This window comes from Mastomys coucha, unplaced genomic scaffold, assembly GCF_008632895.1.
Source record: "Mastomys coucha isolate ucsf_1 unplaced genomic scaffold, UCSF_Mcou_1 pScaffold21, whole genome shotgun sequence".
NCBI lineage: Eukaryota > Metazoa > Chordata > Mammalia > Rodentia > Muridae > Mastomys > Mastomys coucha.
Window position 1 is genome coordinate 96,272,896 of NW_022196904.1, and position 14,880 is coordinate 96,287,775.

Sequence of the window (14,880 nt, forward strand, 5' to 3'; positions counted from 1 at the left end):
AAAAAAAAGAAAAAGAAAAGAAAAAGAAAAGAAAAGAAAAGGACAATGGGGGAGAATGGGTTGAAACAGAAGAAAGGGAATACCTGCTCTGAGGCTCTACCTAGAAATTCTGCCCACTTCTGAGTGTGTGCAGGATGTCCCGCCCCCACTAACAGGCTCATCATGGTGCTATCTTGCCTCCATGGAATACGTGTTACTCCGTGATCAGCTGCTTTCAAGCCGGGAACAAAGAACCCAACATTATGCAGTACCCACTCAGGACTTCCCCCATCTATTGGAACTAGGACACCACCTGCCTTCTGTCCCCCAGGGCTTCCTAGTTACCTGAGTTTTCTCTATATAATTACTACATACTCAAGTGTTATGAAAGCAGCTCTGCCCTCTTCTATCCAGCCCTAAACAAGCCACCTTCCCACTTTGGCCTACTGGCCTTTGGCCAGGCTCTGGACCAGCGATTCTCAACCTGTGGGTCAAGACCCCATTGGGGGTCACATCTGACATTCTGCATCTCAGATATTTACATTATGACTTGGAACAGTAGCAAAATTACAGTTATGAAGTAGCAACAAAATAATGTTATGACTGGTGGTTAAAGGGCCACAGCATTAGGAATGGTGACAACCACTGCTCTAGACCCTGCCCTTATTCTCTCATCTGCCTTCTCTAGATTATCTGCAATGACCCATCTCTCTCCCACGCTTTGCTCTGCACTTGAAACTGCACTCCTCAGATCAGACCTCACGTGCACTGTCACCCCCACACCTCCCACATCCCACCCTACCTCTTGGATGTCACATTTTTGTTCAGATTTCATCTCGGATTTCAGCATTGGCTCTCCACACAGAAGCTTTTTTCCTGCTAACTCATCTCCTCCCAGGTCCAGTTCAAGGCCCACTCTTACATTCATGCTCAGCAGGTACTGCTGTGAGCAAGCTTTGAACGGTTATTCTAAAACTCTAAAGGCCCAGTGCTGATGCAAAAGGCAGCCTTCACCACTCATAAAGCACTCAGTGCCTTTTGTTTGTTTGGTTTTGTTTGTTTGTTTTGGTGGGGGTTTGTTTTGTTCTTTGTGCCTATTGTTTGCGGCCAGACAACCCCAAAGTACTCAGAAAAAGTATCTGTGTGAAGAAATAAAACACCAGTTCAATAGAGAGAACAAAAATACTAGCATAGAGTGGAAGAAAGGACAGAGATTGGATTTATACTGACCAGTAAAGGCATTGCAAACTTGTGTACAAAATAGGAGAAAAGGAAAAGGAACTCAATCCACTTGTTTCCTGATGGAGTGAGGTCTCTATCTAGATTAAAATATAAATGTTAACATTCTGAGAAACCAGGAAAGGAGGCTGAGGAGTCTGTATGGGAGTCCAGGAAGACTGGTAGAAGAGAGCACCTGGTCGAATCTCAAGTTCCCTATACAACCAAGGAGGCAGCCTCAGGACCACTGCTCAGGAGCACTAGGCCATACCTGCTGAGGCTCCTAGGGAAGCATTTCTAGGGAGTGGAGTTCACACCCTGCCACAGGAACTGCCATCACGCAACATCAAGTCAAAAGACAAGCTTGACACAGAGAAGAGAAAAATGTGAGCTCCAAGAGAGTAGAGAAGAGGAACATGTGAATGGGGGTTAGTATATAGAGAAGAAGAGAGTCAAATCCATGCTGGACCATGTGACCAACAGTACCTGCTCAGGCTAACCTGCACATGGCCAGACATCATTTTGCCTGTTGAAGAGGCATCCTAAACATTAACGTTTATGAAGTATATGTGCCTGGCCACAGAAGAAGGGGGCCATGTTTCCAGCAGCCACTCTGTAGGCTTCCCTATGACCGATGACACTATCTGATACACCATGGTACATTGTGAAAAATGTGTTATGTTGTGACTTGGAAATATCATGAACATGGCCAATGAGGCATCAGCAGAACAAGAAATCATCAGATTTTTCCAGAGGGAATTGAGAAGGCTTTATGAGCCATGAGAAAAGATAAATAATAAGTATGACAGACCTATAATGAGAAGAAATGTATGTAAACTAGTGGATAAAGAACTTCAGTGGTAAAAGGAGGGCAGAGAAGCAATGAACTAAGAAGAGCTTAGTTTTATTAGTTCAGAAGCCAGTTCAAAACACGATAGAGGTTCTACTGCTAAGATACTGGGCATTATTTTAGATGGCAGAAGAAATCCCTGCATCCATTCCTCATCATGGTTCCTTCTGTGGAGCTTCTATAAGGATCCACTGTTGTTATTATTCATGAATATTTAAGTCATCTCAAGCAAGCCCATCCAAATGTGTATTAAACATTCATGAATGAACCTGTAGTATTTCCAACCCAAACATTCACCAAAACTAGTGTGGCTTTGGGCATGTCCAGAAGCCAAGGATTTACAAGTGTTTGCTCTGGACACTTGTTTATACATAGGATTTTACAGTCTAGCTGTGCTGAAAATGAAACCTTCAATGGTGGTGATCTCCTGAGTAGAAAAGATACTAGAAAAGCAAAAACAACACAAGCAGAGATGAGATCCATCCCATTGGAAGAAAGCTAGACTGTCTGCAAAAGCAGCAGACGACAGATCCTCCACCACAGTGTGAATAAAGCTGCCTGGAGACAAGCTAAAAAGATCAATACCAACCATGATCTGTTGTGATGCATGAAGACACTGTTTGGGGGCTGGGCATGTCGCTCAGTTTGTAGAGTCTTTACCTCCTGTACAAAGCCCAGGGTTTCTCTCCAGCGCTATATAAAGCATCAGGTCATGGTGACAAATGCCTGTAATCCCAATACTCAAGGGGTAGAGGGAGGAGGATTAGGAGTTCTAGGATCAACCCTAGCTACAAAAAGAGTGGTAATGAAGAGAGAGAGGATAGAAAAGAGAGAGAGCAACAAAGAGGCAGACTAACTGTGCGAACCCAGAAGGTCCCAGAGCAAGATGGTTTCCTGGTGTTGAATAAGGTGTGATACCATCTGCTAAAACTGGTTAAACTCACAGCCTCTCATGGACACAGAAAAGCCCACAGGAGTGAGCGTGAATGTGTCTTCAGAAGCAGGATTGGGTTGGGTTGGGTTTGCTTAGTTTACATTGAGGAAATGATGAATTCATGAGGCAGGTCGCATCCTCTTTGTCTCCACATGTTGCTCTTTGACACTGTGGAGGGCTGAGCAGTAATCAGAGATGATGGGTTGTGGCTATTAGTGTGTCTTTTGAGAACTATCCTTTTCAATGGGTCACAGGTGGCTTGGCAGGTGTTATTGTTGTTTGGTATTGAATTCTGCAGTTCTCTATAGATTTTGGATATTAGTTCCCTGTCTGGAGTGTAACTGGTAAAAGTTTCTTCTATTCTGTGAGTTGTACATTCTGCTGATATTGTACTGTGCAGAAACTTCGATTTCATGAAGTCCTGTCTGTTGAGTCTTGGAGTTATTTCCTATGCTGTTGGAATTCTGATCACAAAGCTTCCCCCAATATCTTGGCTTTCAGATAACTAAAAGAGTCATTTTCTATCCAAAAAACAGATCATCCAGGAATGCACTGCCCATTCATATACATATGCTTCTAAGTGCTCTTCTGACCTACCTGCTTGAATACCAGTGGTTTCTACAAGGCTGTAGGCATACATACGTGTACACACACAAAACCAATAACATAACATAAACCTAAAACAATCATGGAGAGAAGCTTTCCTCCTTGTGGAAGCAGAAGAGATTCCACCACACTGTGACTATATATTCTCAAAGTTGGTTAGCTACCTTCATCAATATTAAAACCTGAAGGTAGGGATTTAAATTATAATCAGGGAGCCAACAGAATCAAATATCGTGTGATACTATTTGATATGAATGACATTAAGTTGGATACAGAGAAAAGGAATATTAAAACAAGAAGTGTCCAGTAAATCACAAGAGATAAGATGAAAAGCTCAGCTATTTGATATGTCTATGAAAGTATCCTTCACGGGTGTTAGCAGGATGTCCCTAGGTAGTGTTATAGCCTCGTAGGTGTCACTGGCAGGTCAGCAGACCACTGAGAACCACAAGTATGTGAATGGACACTGTCTTCCTGGAAAGCTGTACATCTGAGATTGAAAACTTGAAAAGTGGAGCTGAGCAGAAATTATCCGTAAGGGAACGTCCAGTAAAGAGATGAGGCTCTAGCCATTACCCTAGTGCAGAGACCCATCTTGTTGTGAGGACACTCTTCCTGGTAGTTTTATTTTGTTAAGGAGATAGTCTCTGACAAGCCCTCAACTTGGCTTTGCTATAAGATATAGTCATTGGATAACTTTTAGTATAAACAACAGAAATTTGGCAAGGAGAATACGTGTTATCTGGCCGTAAAGTGTGGAGAGGTGATGATAAGAGATAGGGACTGGAGATTCAGCAGCTGAGGATGACGCCAAGATGGTGGACATCTGTCCTTTGTTCCATTTTCAGCCAAGTGACATCAGACTTTAGACATTAAGTTCAGAGAAAATGGTAAAACTATACTTCTTGTAGCTCTCACTTAGGAAACAAGAGAAGAATTACTCAGACCCCTGTCAGACTTTCCACTTACATTTCATGGCCATACATTTGCTGGTTATTGAAACCATGTGCACAAAAGATGCCTCACTTTAAAGACGAATTGTTTCTGAGACACTATTAAAAGCACCATCTCCTTCCCTAGCAAAACCTGTCCAACCTCCCTGCTGCCTCTCCCTGTCCACTCAAAGTTTACCCTCAACTTGAGACTCCATTTCAGGATTCAGAAAGGCTCAGGCAGGTATGGTGCCACATAGCAGCAAGTCAAGAACAGATCCATGCCGTTCCCATACCAGTAGGTCCTATGAAACCTTTCCAGACAAGAGATGGTCTCTCTAGAGACCCTTTGTTTGTTTGTTTTTGTTTTGAGAGACAGGGTTTCTCTGTGTAACCCTGGCTGTCCTGAAACTCACTCTGTAGACCAGGCTGGCCTCAGAACTCAGAAATCCACCTGCCTCTGCCTCCCAATTGCTGGGATTAAAGGCATACTCCACCATTGCCCAGCCTGTCTAGAGAACCTTAATAGCCATTGCCCCAGTGTAGCCTGTCACATCACTGCATATATATGGCTGTCAATACTCATTTTTCTGGTGAAAATAAAGGATAAGGAGGAGCCTTTTTATTTATTATTATTTTTTTATAAATCCCAATATGCTGCCCATGATCTACTTGGAAAGAGAACCAGCACAATAATGCTAAACCTACCTCGTGGGGAGTGCTGGCCTTCAATTCATTGCATACCTCAATCCCAGCATTGACACTGGCTTCTTCAGCTTTCAAACGGTTTCTCTTCTTTATCACACTAAGATTCAATAGATATTTGTCAGGAATTTTCTCCAATCCTACTACCCTCAGTGTTTGTAAATGGTCAGTGTGACTTATGGGATCTTTGTAACACTGCCAATCATCTCTCCCGCGGAGTTGGAAGGAGAGGGCAGAGGGCTGGAGAGTGGCTATCACCACTCTGTTACTCTTTGCTGCCATCCCCTGGCCATTGATATCAATGCACCTACTTCGTCAGGGACTTATGGATGCATTCTGCCAATAAATTTGTGGGGGTCAAACAATTCTAAACAAGGTTTATAGACTGAGAAATAAACATGTGATCCAATAAGAATAAGGGATTTCTACTACCTCCCAAGAGAAAATGGCTGTACAAGAAGAGACAGACAGAATGGGTAGCATGAATGGATCCTGCTGGGGCACTCCTAGAAGCTGAGATTGTTCATTGTTTTGTAAAGAATCTCACTGTTCCACTCTCCAACATCCTCACTTAAAGGAGAACACTTGAAATTGACCTCCCTTCTCCTCTGAGGGTAGAGTTGGAAGTCCTTTGCCTTCACCTAGACAGTGTTTAGTCTGTTGTAGCTGCCTTCATCCTCATAGCACTTTAAGACGTATTCTTTTGAATAAAACAAGTATTTCTGAACAGGTGCCTGACACTTTGCCAAACTAAGACAAATGTTGATTTCATCCTCATAGCTAAGTAGACGTAGTTTGTTTAATAACAGTTCTGATGTCACCTGGTGCCGTGTTCTGTGTCATCCATACCTAGCAAGAGTTCTATGTGCCAAGGATAGAACTCATGACCCACATTTTGGTGTGTACTATGAGTGGATCACAGAGAAGCACAACCTGTAAGCATGGAAAGCAACCTGGAATGCTGAACAACTGAGAGGCCTTAGGGATGACAGGGATAAGTGTCTCTGGCCAGCGCAACTATTGAGTCTGTAGCTCAAATGTGATCCCTTCAGCTGTAGCATATCCACTTAAGCCTCAACTTTTCACCTCGGGATGCAGCTCCTGATGTCACAGATTTGATTGTTACTGAGTTCAAAGTCAAGTCCAGGATCATCCAAAAGCCACAGAAGTGTGGTAACAGGGACTGTGTCTGCTCTGTATATCACAGCATGTCTTACCTTTCCTGTAGCACCTAAAACATTTTTATACAAGAAAACAATTCTTAAAATGCTAATGAGGAAGAGAGCAGTTGTGGTGTCATACACCACACTAGAAGAAGGTCATGGTGTCCCATTATGCATTCACAGTGGAAAGTCATTTTCAAGGGTTGATTTTTAAAAAAAATCAATATTTTAGGGATAAAATGGTGAGAATATACAAGAATATGAATAAATATCAACTCCAAGAAGCACACCAGAGGAATTCCCTCATTTCCATTCATCTCCAGATTTCTGTGGTTGGTGTTGAATGAACATATAATGGTTTATATAACTATCAAACAAGAACTGAGTTTTTGAAGAGTATTTGGTCATGATTAAACTCGCCAGATCCGTGGAGGCAGTCAGTCATTCCTGTCTATTCTGGCCAAATGTAGACGGAGGATATAAGTTGGCCTGTGGGTCTCCAGCAAGGTACAGACGTGGAAGTGCCATGATGCCACAGGTCTCCCTCAATGTAAGAGCTCCAGCACCACCATTGAGTTGACTTACGAGTGCCCCAGCTCGTTGAGTCTACTGTCTAGCCTCGAGGGCAAAGTCAGTAACTGCTAACTGATCTGAAAACTCTTCCTGGCAACAGAACGAACAGGAGGAAAGACTTCCTGCAGCAAGGAAGAGCAATCAGAGCAGTGCCCAGTGACAGCTATGGGCTGGGATGCAGGAGTGCTCAGTGAGAGTACATTCTCTCCCCAAGGCTCTGCTCCCTCTTTGACTGGCCCTACAGGGATGCCTAAGCTGGCTGGTGGTGACCGACTTTTCCTTAAAGATCCAGCAGAGGCTGCAACATATTTTGCTTAAAACTACAGCTGGTTTATAATTTTGGCCTCAGACAGTAATTACAGCTGCCAGGGCTCCTCTGAGAGATAATTACGGGAAGAATTCAGCACACTCATTTTATCTACACACTTAACCATCAATTAAATCATTACCATCTAATCCTATCCCAGAGTCTAGGAATGTTCTGTGAATATATAATTTTGAAGACATTGAAGTTTGTTTTCAGATGATTTTAAGTGAAAAATTGCTCAATTTCCATAGCCCACACAGGCCCCCCGGGCATGCTATCCCTATGAAGGCAGAGCCAGTGTCTCCTAGGCTGTGGTCACTGCCTCCTGGCCTGTGCCACATAGGGGACTGAGCTAAGATGGGTTTGCCCTAGGCAAACTCCATTCACTCAAACTCAGAAGTAGGTCTTTTCTCATTGGAAGTTCAGGGCTCCAGAGTCTGACCACTGAATTTATACCTTGCCTGACTTTTCTGAGCTGTGTGTTCTTGAACAGGCTGCTAAAATTTATTTAAACCAGTTAGTAAACTTTTCAAGCACACAATTATAGATCCTACCAAGTAGGGAGGGCTGATGCCAGGCTTACATGAGACTATGAATGTAATATGTTTAGCACAGGGTTTGCCATTTCCTGGATGCTATGGAGGATTTATTAGTGTTATCCATTATGTTAGTGTATACAGGGAAGGGAAGGAAACAGATAGAGAATAGGAGGGTCTAAAAATATTATTCCAGGCTCTGAGAGCATTTGGGATGATGGGCTGGTGTTGACCCTGGGATAATGCCTTGGGCCTCAATATCTAGCCTTGGACTTCACAGCCTCTAACCTCTTGTCCTTACCTTCCTCAATGTAACCCACCTGAAAGCCCTGACTTCTGTCTTACCCTATGCCCTGTCTTGGGTCATTTTATGTCAACTTGACAGAGTCTAGAGTCAACTGAGAGGAGGGAACCACAATTCTTAAAAATATCTCTATTAGATTAGGCTATAGACAAGCCTGTAGAGCATTTTCTTAATTAGTGATTGAGGTGGGTGGTCTCACCCCTGAGCTGATGGTTCTGGGCTCTATAAGACAGCAGAGTGAGCATGCCATGAGAATCAGTAAGCAACACTTCTCCCATGGCTACGGCATCAGCTCCTGCCTCCAGGTTCTTGCCCTAACTGCTTTAGATGGTATACTACTATATAGAAATGTGAATGAAATAAACCCTGTCCTCCCCAAATTGCTCTTAGTCATGCTGTCTAATCACAGAAATGCTAACCCTAAGGTACCCCTTATCCCCTGACCCAGCTGTCCATCAACTTCTGCCCTAATACCTTGCCAGGAGCTTGGAACTCTGCCATCTCCACCAGCCTGCTGTCTTACATAGCTCTCTTACCAACTTTCAAGGGTTAACAGTCAAACACGACCATGCCCAATTGTTTATTCTTACCAGTTTTTGTTTTCTCTCCATATAAAATTCCTTTTCAAGCAAGGGGGCTGGTGATCCACAAGGGTGAAACTGATTCCTGCCCTCCTTACCCCAGAGAGATAAGCTTTTAAATTACACATTTATTGTCACATAGTAATTGCATGCATTCATGAGTTATAATATATAACATTTTAATACCTACATTCAATGTGTAATGATCAAAAGAGAGTAATTGGCATATTCATCATTTCTTTGTAAAACATACCAATTGTTATCAGCCATAGTTTTCTAATTGTGCTATAGAATGTAATGATACAGAATGTTATCCCAGAGACGGTTCTTCCAGTAAGCTAGATGTTTGCACAGAACCAGCCCCTCAAACTCAGAACTTAACTCTGGGGTTTCAGAGATGCTTTCTATGCATTGTGGCTCTAGGAAAGTCTTGTCAGCCAGCTCTTCAAGACTGCCACACCAGTCCTCAGCTAGAGTCCTCCTGCCTATAGCACGTGGTGTTCCCTTGCTGAAGTCATTGAAAAGTCCAGCTTTTGTAGTTAGTTTGGAACTGGCCACAGAGCTGAGTTTTTTACTCGAATGAGCAACTCTGCGGGAGTCCACAGGCGCAGGATGGATGCTGACTGGATGCCAAGCTAGCCTAAAGAGCGAACACTAGACCTTACAGCCAAGCTTAACCCTGACCTGGGGGCTGTAGAGAGAATGAGAGGCCTCTAACTCCTGAAAGTCATCATACCAGGAATGTCTAGTAACTATGATCAGGAATAATCATGATCATCATTGGGAGGAATAAAGAGGATATTGATTTGTGTGCCAAAGACCTACAAGGGTACATAGTACTTAGTGTATGCTGTGTGTATGATAGTTAGAGTTAGTATAGTTATCGGGATTAAAGGAGCTGATAGAGTCCTGGCCAGAACCCCTGATTCTCTTCCTTTGAGAGCTCCCAGGGGATTCCCTTTTGGACTAGCCTTCCTATATGGTAATTACCTAGCCCAATGACATTATGACAACTCCCTGATCTCTTATTGAAGCTCAGAGTAGTCCTTTGAAAAATCAGATCTTTACTCTATCCCTGTCAAGGAAAGGTAATACATTCCTGACATCCCCATTGATTTCATGGTGATTCCTTGGAGGGAAAGCAATTGGGGCAAGAGATATCAGACCAGACAGTTCACTTATACTTCTCAGCTTGTCCTCATTCACAGCCCTGGAAAATGTGGGTGGTTAGTTCTTATTTTTTCCTAGTCAAGGAGCCTCACCTTGGCCCAGGTGCTCCCAAGAATATTTGGAATGAAATGGTGCCAGGCAGTTGACAGTAAGGGTTTAAGCCTTGAGAGAAGTGCTGAAGGAAACATGGGACCCCCAGCATTCCCTACCATTATCCCCTCTGGGGCTCAGGAGCATCCATCTTGGTGCCCTCTTATGTTGACGTGGAGTTTGACAACTCAGAAGCTTGCAGGTCTGCAGAGCAGGTGCACGGTCATGCCCTGTCGCCAAGGAGCCTCCAAAGCAGTCCAGTGCTCTGGGACAGTGTGAGTTCAGGCATGACCAGTCTTGACCCTGGTTTGAATCCCTCTCAGCAGCTCATGGCCACTGCTGATTCCCCATTGCCACAGTAGAGATGACAGGGAGCTGCCTACCAGTTCATAACTCACCCCAATCTTGTTCTCTCTGTCTCTCTTCAGCTTCTTTTTACAGCTTTAGAACATACACAGAACCCTCCACAACCTGGCTAATTCCTGTCTGGAGCCCATAACATGTCACTGTCACCTTTGCATGATAGCTGCACATAAGCTACATTCAGGACGCCAGAAATGTGACACTCTGTGGTCACCTTGCTCTTGAACATGTGCGTCCCTTTGCCTGGAGTACCTCCAGCTGCATCCTAAATTAACTTCTTTAGGATTCTACCTGGCATTGGTTGGGTATAGTTTAAATGTCTCTTCCAAAGGTCCTTGGGTCATTGAGTCAAGAAGGGACTTTGGAATTCCAAACATCTTTGGCTTCTCCTATGGAAAGAAGCCTTCCTTTGCAATTGTACCTTGTCTTCGAAGTATGCCATAGCCATTGCCATTGTTACATTAGAGCAGCTGTGATCATGGAGCTCGTGTGAGAAGGCCATTGAGGCAACTGAGATTCTTACCCTCCTTGCAATGTAGAAGTGTTTAACTATTACTAGAAGAAACAAGACTCTTCCTCACTGGTGTGGCTTGGCCAGCACTTGCCATAAGTTGTCCACATTCCCATATGTCACCCTAATTAAATTCACTGGCTTACCATGCTACACTTGTTTGGAATGTATTTTGATGATCTGCTAGATCTGGGGTGAACAGATAGTTGTTCATGTCTCCTGAGGAAAAGGCACACAACATTTACATACATATATGTCACTGTGAGATTTGATGCATCAAAGAAGCCCTTCTCCAGAGATGACTTGATATTAGCACCATGCCCTTTAGTCTCTAAATGTATGAACTAAGTAAACCTGTTTATAAAAACCATCCTGACCGAGATATTTCATTATAGTAATAAGAACTGGACTATCACAGCACTCAGCCACAAGCTCTCCTGAGAAGATAGGCCTTTGCAGAAGCTGTTGTCATGCCCTCTTGTAATTATTTGTTTTCCTGAATAAGCTGTGAGCTCCTTGGAAACAGGGATTATGTCTCATCCATCTATGAGCGATGAGACCTTTGGATAGATCCCAAAATCTGGGCAGGTGCTCAATGAGAAGAGAGAGCCTAGAGTGCCTTTGGCCCAGCATGCCTCATACTTGGCATAAGGTATACATTTGTATCTCAGATTCACAAAATCAGTGACAAATCCTGTGCAATTTTAAGAGATTGTGTGTTTAAGTACAGGCGGGCAGGCAACAGGCTCAGCGACAGCCCCTGCTCCAGTTGTTGGGGACCCACATGAAGGCCAAGCTGGTCACCTGCTAGATGTGTGCAGGAAGCCTTGGTCCATCCCATACTCACTCTTCAGTTGGCAATTCAGTCTCTGGGATATCTCCCAAGGGTCCAGGTTAGTTGACTCTTCAAGTTCCTCAACCTTTCTCCCAACTCTTCCATAATACTCCTCAAGCTCCATCTAATGTTTGGATATGAGTTTTCTACATCTCTTCCAGTTGGTTTCTGGGTAGAGCCTTAGAGGACAGTTATGTCAAGTTCCTGTCATGCATGTCCTTTTGGGTCTGGGTTACCTCACTCAGGGTAATATTTTCTAGTTCCATCCATTTGCCTGCAAAATTAATTATATCCTTTTTGAAATGCCTGAGTAGTGTTCCATTGTGTAGATATACCACATTTTCTTAATCCATTCTTCAATTGAGAGACATCTGGGTTGTTTCCAGTTTCTGGCTATTATGAATAAAGTTGCTATGAACATAATGGAACAATTGTCCTTGCAGGATCTTTTGGGTATGTACCCAGGAGTGGTATAGCTGGGTCTTGAGGTAGAACTATTCCCAATCTTCTAAGAAACCACCAAATTGATTTCCAGAGTGATTCTACAAATTTTCACTCCCACCAGCAATGAAGGACTGTTGCCCTTGCTCACAACCTCACCAGCATGTTCAATCCTTTGAGTTTTTGATCTTAGCCATTCTAATGGGTGTAAGGTAGAATCTCAGAGTCATTTTGATTTGCATTTCTGTGATGACTAAGGACATTAAACATTTCTTTAGGTGCTTCTCAGCCATTCAAGATTCCTCTGTTGAGAATTTTCTGTTTAATTCTGTACCCCATTTATAAATTGGGTGATATGGATTGTTGGTGTCTAACTTCTTAAGTTCTTTATATATTTTGGATATTAGCCCTCTGTCAGATGTAGTATTAGTGAAGATGAGCAGCTTAGTCTTCATGGGGGTTCCCCAACTGGAGCAGGGGCTCTCCCTGAGCCTGTTGTCTGCCTGCCTGCCCGTGGATCCCACACCCTAAATGGACTACTTTTTTGGCCTCAGTAGGAGGGGATGTGCCTAGTTCCACAGTGACTTAATGTGTGTGGGTGGGTATTAGTGGGGGATGACACCCAGAATGGGATGGAATAGGGGGAAGATTTGTGTGAGGTGATGCTGGGAGAAGAGGAAGGGCTGGTATAGGGTTACAGGGTTATAAGGTGAATAAATAAGTAAATTTTAAAAATAAAAATAAATTTCTACATGCTAAAAAGATGATAGGAAAAGCCTCTCCAGCTGACAGTATCCTATACTTTGTCTCATATTGAGATTCCCCACCCCCACCCACTTAGGAGGAGCTTTAAGAAAAACCCTTATGACCCACAAGGACAGAAGCACCAGAGCCCAGCCAAGCTTCAGGATCCTGTGGACCTTGACATTTTGAGAGTGTGTAAGTGTGAAGCTGAGAAGGTGAGAGGTTCAGAGACAACAGGGAAGGAGGGTAGGAGGTGGACAAAGCCTGGCCTCTGTAGCCATTCAGTGGAGCCTTGTCCTAATTCTGAGCAGCCTTTACCCTGTGGGGGACCTGACTTAGGTGAGGGGCCGGCTTGAGGCTTATTGCCTTTGATGGCCCCTGCTACATGTGTGCACAGTCCTTGCAAGCAGATTTATCTCCTCATGCACGGGTACTCCTCCCTGCTGTGTGCTGCCACAAGGTAAGAAGAACAGGACAACAGCAACTGAAGATGAAAGCACCCTCCTTCATGAAGACCCTGGCCTCAGTAAGGCGCCATGCTTCACTTCCTGTCTCATGCCCTGATTAATTCTGCTTCAACTCTCCTGGAAATGGCAACAACACCCATTGTGTCCCTGACGTTGTGTCACACAGAGTTCTCTTTTCGGAATTACTGAAGTAGTTTGATAAACTAGCATTATCTTCTCTGTGACAGAACACAGAATTCTCTCGAAATAGCTCACCTTTCATAAACTCTCAGACAAAATTCTTCAGGAGACACAATGAGTATGAGGCTAGGCCTCTACAGCTTCCCCAGAGTGCAGGCCAGGAGGCCTGGTGAGTTAGCTCAAGGATAAAATACCAACAAACCCTGCTTTACTAGAGTGGCGCAGAGGCAGGGCTTGGCATAGAAAGGAAAATCAAGAGCAAGAGGGGCCTTGGTCCTCAGTGATAACAGGGAGGAGATGTAAAAGGTTGAGTGGGGAGGGGACATTGTATGTTAAGATGGAGCAGCAAAGGCTGTGAGGACGAAAGACATCCCCACAGCCCCACCCAGAGATGGCAGAGTCTGGGGCCTTCTGAAATGGGCTACAGAGAGCAGTGATTCTTAGAAAGAACCAGGAACTATAATAAGGTGCTAAAGATACAGTGGAGCCTGGATGACATCAATGGTGAGAACCACAGGAAGTCTGTAGATGGTGAGAAGATGGTACAGGTTCTGAAAGGGACTGCAGAGCAGCATGGAGGCAGTAGGCAGGGGAGAATCGATGGGGCGGGGCCTGGCAGGCATGGTCTTTAGAGGTTTCCATTCTGCCTGGCCTGCAGGAAGCTGGGTGACCAGGCTGTGCCGCAGCCTTAGACCACAGCAAGCCCGTTGGAGAGGGGTTCCCCATTGTATAGCACTTATGAGCATCGGTCTGATGTACCCTTGTCTTCTTACCACCTTAAACCCCAGCCTGTGTCTCTCCATTTCTGTCCTGACTTCCCTCCAGTGCTGACCCTGCCTGCCATCCTCACAGGCCAGCGTAACTGTAGGGTGGAGCCTAGAAGGAATGCTAACACTAGACGTATCTTTAAAGGAGAGCTTCCAGGAAGATTTAGCTGAGAAAAATAGACCCAAACCTAAGTGGGAGCGACACTGTCCCATGTACTCAGGATTTGGCCTAAATAAAAAGGGGAAAGAAAAAGTGAGCTGAACACCAAACACCCATCTCTGCTTTTTGGCTGTGGACACAATGTCACCCAGTATCTGGTGTCCCTGCTGCCATCCCTTTCCCACGGCAAAGACTGTATCCTCTCAAACTGAAAGCCAAAATAAGCCTCCCCTCCCCTAGGCTGCTTTTGTTAACTACTGTGTCACAATAACAAGAAAGGTAAAGAGTGCAGCCTATAAATAAGCAAGCAGTATTGTCCTTCACGAAACAAACTGAGCCTTAAATAGTGCATTCACCATCACCAGCACATGAGCGGCAAAACAAGCAGGCTGAGTAGACAGACCTTCGTATTCTTTCTGTGTGACCCTCTGCAGTCTTGTCAGGTCTCGCATCAGTAACTTTGG

General features: G+C 44.2%; 1 protein-coding gene across 1 annotated transcript in view; it reads left to right on the forward strand.

Moving 5' to 3' along the window:
• Positions 1-14,880, forward strand: part of Syt9 (synaptotagmin 9) — a 176,247-nt gene that overhangs the window by 147,774 nt on the left and 13,593 nt on the right. The window lies entirely within an intron of this gene.